The sequence below is a fragment of the Petaurus breviceps genome, unplaced genomic scaffold (genome assembly GCF_028583685.1).
Source record: "Petaurus breviceps papuanus isolate PSGF00001 unplaced genomic scaffold, PetGlider_PUasm1.0 98, whole genome shotgun sequence".
NCBI classification, from domain to species: Eukaryota; Metazoa; Chordata; class Mammalia; order Diprotodontia; family Petauridae; genus Petaurus; species Petaurus breviceps.
Window position 1 is genome coordinate 40495767 of NW_027187460.1, and position 9751 is coordinate 40505517.

Below are 9751 nucleotides of genomic sequence, written 5' to 3' on the forward strand. Positions count from 1 at the left end.
TTAGTAGAGATGAGTGCCTTACCCTTTTTGGATGGGGTGGCAAAGTTGGTGAGAGGCAAGAGAGCTTCAGTTCTTATCCACTTCCCCTCTGAGACTCTTAAAGACCAATCCCTCTTCAGGTCCATTTAGGAACAATCCACCTCCAGGACTCTTCAGGCCCAGTCTCCTTTTGGGAACTTTCAAGCTTCAAGTCAAGTTGTTTCTGTCACTTCTGGCTTCTAGATTTGAGAGATAAGATGGAAGAAGCTAACCCCATTTCAAGTTGTTAAAGGAAAAGACTCTGTGAAGACAGGAGAGGAGCAGGCAGTTTCCATTTTTGTACCTTTTCCCAGCTTTGAACATTAGAGATTGCAGGGAGTTTCCGCTTGTGTGAGATCCAGGACATTCCTAGTTAAGCTATTATTTCATTCCCAGTGGAAAAGCCCCTTTACTCAGTATTATCTGGTATATATTCTCTTATGTATACCTTCTCTTATTTTTGTTTTGCTATGATTTGGATAAATGATGTCTTTTCTCTATGCATATTCATTGTGGAACTAGTATTTGGTGGGAAAGAGGTCAAGGCTTTGATATAGAACTTAGGTTCCTCTCCCCCTCATTGTAATGTAATCAAAGTAATCAGACATTAGCTTGAACCCAATCATATCCCCTAGGCTAACAATATTTAAGGGAGTAGATGGCTATAATTCCAGTTTTGTAACCCTCTCTCTGACCTCTGGCCCTAACTTCCCGCTTCCCCTCCTAGCAGGAATTAAATTCTCCCTTGCAGAAGAATGGAGACAGAAAAAGTTAGAGATATCTTTTCTAGTCCCTTCCAGTCACACAGTGATAGCCCTCACAAAACATGTGCCTCCACACTTAGCTGGGGTCCACTCTTCTTACACGGTCTTATGCAATACCATCCTTCTAGTCCTTCGGGCTCACAACCTAAAAGTCACCCTGGACCCTTCACCCTCTCACTCCCAATATCCAATTTGTTATTAAAGCTTTTTGATTTTACTTTTGTAACATCTCTCAAATATACCTCCTTCTCTCCTTTGATACTGCCACCACTCATCACCTCACATCGGAGCTATTGTAATAGACTACTGCTGGGTTTGCCTGCTTCAAGTCTCTCCCTGCTCCAATCCATCTTCCACTCCATCACTAATGTGCTTTTCCTAAAGTGCAGTTCCTACCATGTCATCCCCCCTATTCAATAAACTCCATTGGCTTCCTATTACCTACAATGCTAAAAAAAAATGCTCTGTTTAGCATTCAAAGTCCTTTATATCCTAGCTCCATCCTACATTCCTAAGCTTCTTATACCTTATTTCCCCACATGTACTGTTCAATACAGTGACATTGGATTCCTGGCTATTCCACTAACAAGACACTCCATCACTGGGCTTTGGGCATTTTCTTGGATTGTCCCAATGCTTGAAATGCTTTCCCTTATCATTTCCTCCTACTAATCTTCCTGTCTTCCTTTAAAACCCAATGAAACTTTTTTACTGTAAGTTTGCCCCATACCCTTCAGCATCTTTCCTCTGATAATGATTTGCTATTTATTCTGTACAAAGCTTGCTCTGTATATATTTGTCTGCATATTTTCTCTGCCATAAGATTGCAAGCTTTTTGAAGGAAAGGACTTTTTTTCCCCTCTTTTTGTATCTCCAGCACTTAACACAATACCTGGAACATAGTAAGCATTTAATAAATGTATATTGATTGATTAAATTTAAATGTCCAAAACTAAATTCATTATTCTCCCTGCCCATACCCTCCATTCTAATTTTTTTTATTTTAAATTTTAAACTTGTAAAATCAGAAAAAAGAAACAAATATTAAAATTTAAATGTAAAATAAGAAAAGAAAAAACACAGCAGAGTATAATAGAGGATTCAAAATATAAAGCAAAAATTTTCCATTTCAGGAAAAATCTATATAATAATACTACACATTGCATTCAGAGATGTTCATCTTTTCTTTACTTCCTTGTAGGTTTCATTTTGTTCTCTGCTGTGCATTTTTTACTTTTCCCTTTCCCCCTTTCCTCCCCTCCAAGAAAGCTACAATTAAGAACAGATTTCACACATACATTCATATATGTACATAGACACATAAACATATAGGGACATACATGCACATTCATATCTCTAGCCATGCACATATATACACATATACATTCATATCCAAGCTGTGTAAGACTGTACCATACTTGTTTGTGCTCTGTTTCTCTGAAGGTGGATGATGTCTTCTTTCATAAGTCCAAGTCTCCATATTTTCCTAAATCCACCACCTCATTATTTCCTACACTACAGCAATATGCCAACCTTATACTGTCTAGTTATTTTAAATAGTTTAAAACAATATTAATATGGCTAACATATAGTGTAGTTTCACTATTTTTCTCTTTTGTCTAAATCTATCTTAGTTTTGATTTTGTTTGAGATCATGATTACTTTCCTTGCTTTTTTTGCCTAATAAATTCTACTCCTGATCTTTGTTTTCATGTTTGGGCATATTTCTTATTTCTTATCCCTCCTGACTCCTCCACTTTACTTCTACCCACTAACTTAGCCTACTATTACTTAACCTACACCCCCCCTTCAACCAGGATCCTTCCCTTTCCTTTCCCCCCACCCTTTCCCCTTGCCCTCTTGTTTCTATCTGAATTTATAGATCTTTATAACCTTTCAAATTTAGAAGACTTTAATACCCTTCTAGATATATATGTATTGTTCCCTCTTTAACCCATTTCTGATGAAAGTAGAGTTCCAGAACTACTAGCCCTCCTCTCCCATCTAATTCCTCTGTGTCAGTTTTTCTTCTCTCACCTCATTTATACAAGATAATTACTCTTTTTACCTTTTTCTAAATGCTGTTACTTTTTAGACTGCATCATACTTAGCTCTACTCCAATCTTTCTTTTGAATTCCCCAATTACTAATTACACTCTTAGACATAGAATTTACATTTCCTTGTATAAAAAAGTAAACAGTCTGTTCTTATTGAGTCCCTTATAATTAATCTTTGATGTTTACCTTGTATTTCTCTTGGAGCTCATGTGTCAAATTTTCTATTAAGTTCTGGTCTTTTTGCAATACAATCCGGAAAGTCTAGCAATTGATTGAATATCCATTTCTTCTCATTCAGGATTATGCTTAACTTAGCTGGGTATTATATTTTTGGCCACAACACCAGTTCTTTTGCTCTTCAATATATAGTGTTCTAAGACCTATAGTATTTTGGTGTAGCTGCTGCTAGATCATGTGTGATTCTAATTGCAGTTCTATCATATTTGTTTTTTTTTTCTTTTTTCTCATACTATTTTCTACTTCACCTGGTGGTTTCAGATTTTGACTATGATATTCCTATAGCTTTTCCACATAGGATCTCTTTCTGGTGGTGATTGGTGGATTTTTTTCTATTTCTACTTCCTCCTCTTGTTCTAACACTTCAGGACAATTTTCTTTCATTATTCCTTATATTATTGTATCAAGATTCTTTTTTTTAATCATGACTTTTAGGTAGTTTGATTATTATTATGTCTTCTCTTCTTGATCTGTTCTCCATATCATATTTTTTTCTTTATGAGATGCTTCACATTTTCTTCTATATTTTCATTCTTTATATTTCATTTTTATTATTTTTTGGTTTCACAATGTTGTTGGCTTTCCCTTGCCCAATTCTAATTTTCAAAGAATCATTTTCTTCCTTAAGGTTCTGGATTTCCTTTTTCCAGTTGGTTAACTTTTTTTTTTACATAATTTTCTTGTTTTTCCTGGATTGTTCTTATTTTTTAAAAAATTCCTCAATCTCTCTCATTTGATTATTAAAGTCTTTCTTTTTTAATTTCTTCTATGAATTCTTTTGGGGCAGATGACCATTTTATGTTACCCCTTGGAATAAGGGAGATTTTTTTTTTTGCTTCAGTATCCTCATTGAAGATGAACCCCAGTCTTCTCTATTCCCATAGTAACTTTCTATGATTGGGTTCTTTCTCCTTTGCCTGCTCATTTTTTTCTTTTTTTATTTATAGCAACTTGTGGTAATCACCTCTAGTCCTGGGGAATGGGGGAGGTGCCTCTAGCCTCAGGGACTCCTTCAGTTCTCTCTTCTGACCTGGAACCCAAGACAACAATTTTGCTCTCCTATAAGTGTCTACAGTCAGTGGCATTCCCACCCCACTGCATCTGCACTCACCTGGCATATGCTGGTTTCTTCTCATCAAGGGCCTGGTGTCTCCTATCAGTAAAGGTTCCCTCAATCTTCCTCTGCTCAGACACCAGCTTCCCCACACCATCCTAGAGGTGGAAATTCCTATGGCTGGGGCCAAGGCTACCTCCCAACCCAGTTAGCCCCAGGGTTTGCCACTTGCTATTTCAGAGGAAGTGACCTGGAGGTATTTACCCTTCACAAGGACCAAACTTCAGTCTTATAACTTTTCTTCTGTTCTTCCCTGGTTGTTCCTGGAGGATTCCTGTTCTGCCCAAATCTTGTTTGTTTTTACCACTCTATGTTCATCCTGAGGCACTATTTTGTCTTGTTTGTGGGGGAAATCTGGAAAGCTTGGAATTTCCTGACCTAATCCACCATCTTTCCAGAATCATATCTCCATATGTTCCATTCTGTCTAATTTTGCTATTACTATTGAGGATATCACCATTCCCCAAGTCACCTAATTCCATGACCTATGTGTCATTCATTACTGCACTCTTGCTTAATTCTAATTCTTCACTCTATTCATCATTTCTGATTTATCCTACCGTGTTTCCCCGATAATAAGACACTGTCTTATTATTTTTTTTTTGACAGAAAAACACCAGAGGGCTTATTTTCAGGGAGGGCTTATTTTAATGAACATTGACAGCAATTTTAATAAACAGGTAAATGTGAACAAAAAAATGTACCTTTATTCAATAATGATCATGTCATCTTCTTCAACAACATCGTCATAAGTGTCCATACCCTGAATTCCGTCCTGGATGTCTTGCGCCTCCATTTCCTTCAGAAGAAGTGGACCCAATCTGTCATGTCCAGCAATATAGCTCTCTTTAAATGAATATGTCTTGTCCAGGTAACCTGCTCGTAGTGCCTTGGCGACACAGCTGTCAGTAATTTTATCCCATCACTTCTTCACCCAAGTCACGACTTCTTGCAGACAGGGCTTCACAAAGTTTCCACGCTGATTTCTTTCCATTCTATTTTCAATGTAATCATTGACTTCCATGTGCAAATGGTCCTTGAATGGCTTGTTTATTGCGATATCAAGGGTCTGGAGATAGGCGGTCATTCCTGCAGCAATCATTACTTGATCTATTCTTCTCTCTGCAAGGAAGTTCTTCATTTCTTTAGCGCGGTGAGTGCTGGCTGAATCCCAGACTATCAGACCTCTTTGGTTACCTCGCATAACAAGTATCAGCATTAAATCAACCCACTTTCTTATAACGGCTTGTGTACACCAGGCTTTTTCGGTTTCAAGAACGTAAATGCCAGATACACATTCAATCGTATCTTTCTTGCCCTTACTGATGATTAGAGGTGTGGCTTTCTTTCCATCCAAACGAATTGCCAAACCACAGGTGATCCGTGCACTTTCATAGCCAGTGGTGGGAATGTAGATTGACGTTGCACCCCTGTGATGAATTATTGTTTGAGATCCTTGTCCCATAAACACTGCAGTTTCATCCATAGCAATCATATTGCAGGTTTGGTACTTGGAAATGTCGATCCTATCAATAAAGGACTTGAATGCAAGTGCACGTTTAATAACTTCAGCATTTTCCAGCTTAAACAGTGTTGGTGATCTACTTAGGGGCAGTTCATACCATTGAAGGAAACCGTCCAACCAGTGTTGTGATGCTTTGAATCCTTCTGAGACCATTTCCAACTCTGGTGCCATTGAAAGGGCAAATGCTTGAATATCAGCCTTGCGCACAACCAAGGCCTTTGCTCTCCTGTCAGCAATCCATTCACCAATGAGGATCTCCAAGTCAGGATATAAGGGCTGCCGACCTGATCCAGACCTGCGCTTTTTCCCTTTTCCCTCATCCACCTGTTGATTGAGGTTATTATAATCTGCTCTCCATTTTCTGACCATTCGAAGATCCAAAAGTTTTTCTTTACAGAAAACTGCAAGATTCTTGCCATGTGACTCCTCTACAATTGCTTTCTTATACTCAACAGTATAGCTCTTCCTTTTTGTACTCATGTCTGGGGGTCAAAACAGACAGAATAATAAAATTATGACCATCAGTCCTTCTTTTCACTCCATCATGCCCCCTGAGTTCTTCTTTTTTCCTCCATCATGCCCTTTTTATCCTCCATCATGCCCCCTCACTCCCGCTTACATACCGGGTTTTTATGTTGTCCTGCCTGAGCTCTCCTCCGCGGCACTGCTCTCAATGGCTCCAGCAAGCAAATCACTGGGGAAGAACAGGATGACGCGCTCACTGCTGCAGCTCTGATTGGATGCAGCTGGGAGCGCGGCGTGCATTTCACCTGGGGGGGTGGGGAACGGTGCATACAGAGGGTACCATAATGTAGCGTGTAGCACAGGGGATCACCTTCACTACAGTAGCAATCTCAATAGGGCTTATTTTCGGGGGAGGGCTTATTTTAGAGGAATCTTACACAGTAAGGGGAGGGCTTATTTTTGGGATAGGTCTTATTATCGGGGAAACACGGTATATATATCTTGGTTGTATTGAGTTCAGGAATTCTGAATTGCATTAGTCTAGAGTAAATGGGTGTCTGCACTATATCCTGTGCCAATATAACAAACCCCTGGTAGCAGGAAGTCACCAGTATGCTTAAGGAAGGACAAATCGACCCAGGTCAGAAATGGAAAAGGTGAAAGCTCCTGTGCTAATCTATAGTGGGACAGAGAGTGTAAGATGTTGCTACACTTCCAGCTTTGGTAAAATAGAGAAGAGGAGGAAGGAAAGAATGAGGAGTAAGAAAAAGAGAATTTGCGATGGAAAATTTTAAGTAGGACGTTGTAATAGTAATGGAATTTAAAGATCCCCCTGTATTGGCTTGGTTTTTGAATTGATTGTGTTAAAACCCAGAGCTTGTGAATCCTACTTGTGGGATGGACTTGTTGACGTGAAAAGAGAGGGATGAACTGGGAGGAGCTGGTGACATGAATTTAGAGAGACACAAGCAGAGAGAGGCAGAAGAATTTTTTGGAAGAAGCACCCTGGAGGCAGAAATGGAGAGGATTGCTGAGGGCCAGTTTGAACTGCCCAGGACTTTTTAGAGCTGCCACCCAGAGCTGCCAAGGACTGAGGAGACGTGGCTATCATGATGGTACTTTGTCTGTTTTGATGTTGTTTTGCCAGATTCGTCCACTGGTGAAAGACAGTCCTTTTGTTGCAGAGATCCTGGAACCTTGCTGTTGGTTCAGAATTCCTGAGACTGTTCTGCAGACAGAGTGAATTCTGTCCACTGGTGAAGGACACTACTGTTGTTGCAGAGGTACTGGAACCTTGCTGTTGGTTCAGAAGCCCTGAAGAAGGATTTTCTTGTTGTATGTTTACAGAAATCCTGGAAGAGGGTTTTGCTAATGTTTTCAGGGGTCCTAGGACTGTTCTGCAGACAGAGGATGAATTAATGAAGTCACTGGCAATGTATCTTGAGGCCTTGCTAAGCTTTGTCTCCCCAGGAACAAAGATTACTGAGAACTTGCCTCGGGTCAAGCTGAAGAAAAGACCTCCATTTGGGTATTAAATGCTGTTTTTAAGATTGTTGTAACTCTGGGGTAGATTAAATTGTGATTCAAGGGTGGGGAACTTTTAATTTTTTTGTGCTCTGAGATTGAACAAATGGATGTACTTTACTAATGATGGGAAACTAATCTCCATTTGAGAAGAGGGGCTTTGTGATTGATTAAATGAATATAATGTCCAGCAGTGGAGTAGTACTTGATTGAATTACACTTGGTGAATGCTGTATTTTGAATTATGCTATATTTTGATTTTCTCTGTTCTTAATTTGTCACTGAATAAAATGGAGAGCAGCTATGCTGGTATTTTGAACCTTGGGAAGTTGCCTTTGCTCGGCATTGCAGACATCCAACAATTCTTCCACAATAGCCTTACTATGTCATTCATTCTGAGGTGACCCTGAATTCTTGAAAGCTATGTCAGATATGCACAAATTCAGGATGGTTCTGCTAAGTTGGAAAGGCTTCAGGTTTAAGGCCCCAAAATGATGATGTCAGATATGCAAGGGTCACCCTAGTTCAGTTCAGTGACCACAAAGATAGTCAACAGGTGAATTGTTCTGATCCATGAAATGGACAAATATGTTAAATAGCCCCCATTCTTGTGTTCTCCTTTCTGTTTAATATTTGCAACTTTTGCAAGAATTGATCATATATGATGTGATAAGAAAAAATTGAGGGGCAAAGAATTACCATTTCTAAGCCATATATATAGACATGAATCATTGATATTCTTGCTATGCAGTATCTGTTAGGCAATCAACAAGTTTATACACTACTGGAGGAAATGAAATACATCATTTTTACATTCTCACTATAAATAAATACAAAGACAAAGCACTTGCAGTTACATGGAAGGATGGCTTATGGGCTCTCCTTGAAGAGGTAAAACAAAGAATTGGCAGAGTATGATCCATCATGTATCCAAAAGCAACAAAAAACATCTTCTGCTCACATCTTGTCTTGTAGTATTCTCCATAGGAATAAGCAAACAGAAATCCAGAAAAGTAATTACAGCTCATATACCTATATCACTGCCCAGATACATTTTCATGCAAAGAATTGAGGCACTGGATCCAATTGTGCACAAAATAACACCACAAATTTGAAATAGATGATGCTATGAAATATAGGGAAAGCCTTATAACTGATGCAGAAGATATTCCTTAATTAGCCTGTATTGGTACAATTAAACCACTAACTCTTCAGGTTATGAGAACAAAAATAAGAATTATTTTTTCTTCAAATTCAATTTTATTTAATTTTCAGTTCCAGATTCTTTCTCTCTCCAGAACCCCTTCCCTACCTACCAAGAAGGAAAGAAATATAAACCCCATTACAAATATGAAGTCATACAAAACTTTTTTTGTAATAACTATGTTCCTAAAGAGAAATTTAAAAAGTTAAAGAGAAATAATATGCTTTAATTTTCACTCTGAGTCCATCAGTTCTCAGCGTGCAGGTGGATAGCATTTTTCATCATGAATTTTTAAAAACTGAGTTAAGTCTTTCGCAGTTGGTTAGCTTTACAATATTACTGTTACTGTCTAAATTGATCTTCTGGTTCTGCTCACTTTACTTTGCATCAATTCATATAAGTCTCTCAAGGTCTTTCTGAAACTACCCTTTTCATCATTTTTGTAGCACAATAGTATCCCATTACATTCATATACCAAAACTTGCTCATCCATTTTCCAATTGATCTAAATTATTAAAAAAGCAAAAAGAAAGAATAATAAGAATTAAATTATATGACATTCAATTGAAATAAAACAACTCTGAATTGTTTGACCAAATAATCAGCAAGGAAAAATAGAAAATGGATAATAGAAATTATATCAGTCTCAATTATGATAATTTTATATTGATGTTTAAGTGATGAAAATCTATTACTATAAGACACCCTTGTCCCCCTTCCCCCCAGTAAAAAAAAAGCCTTAGGGAAAAAAAAGATGCCTTACTTGCCAGCCAGAGCAAGATAATAGAAAAAGGGGAGAGAGAGAGAGAGAGAGAGAGAGAGAGAGAGAGAGAGAGAGAGAG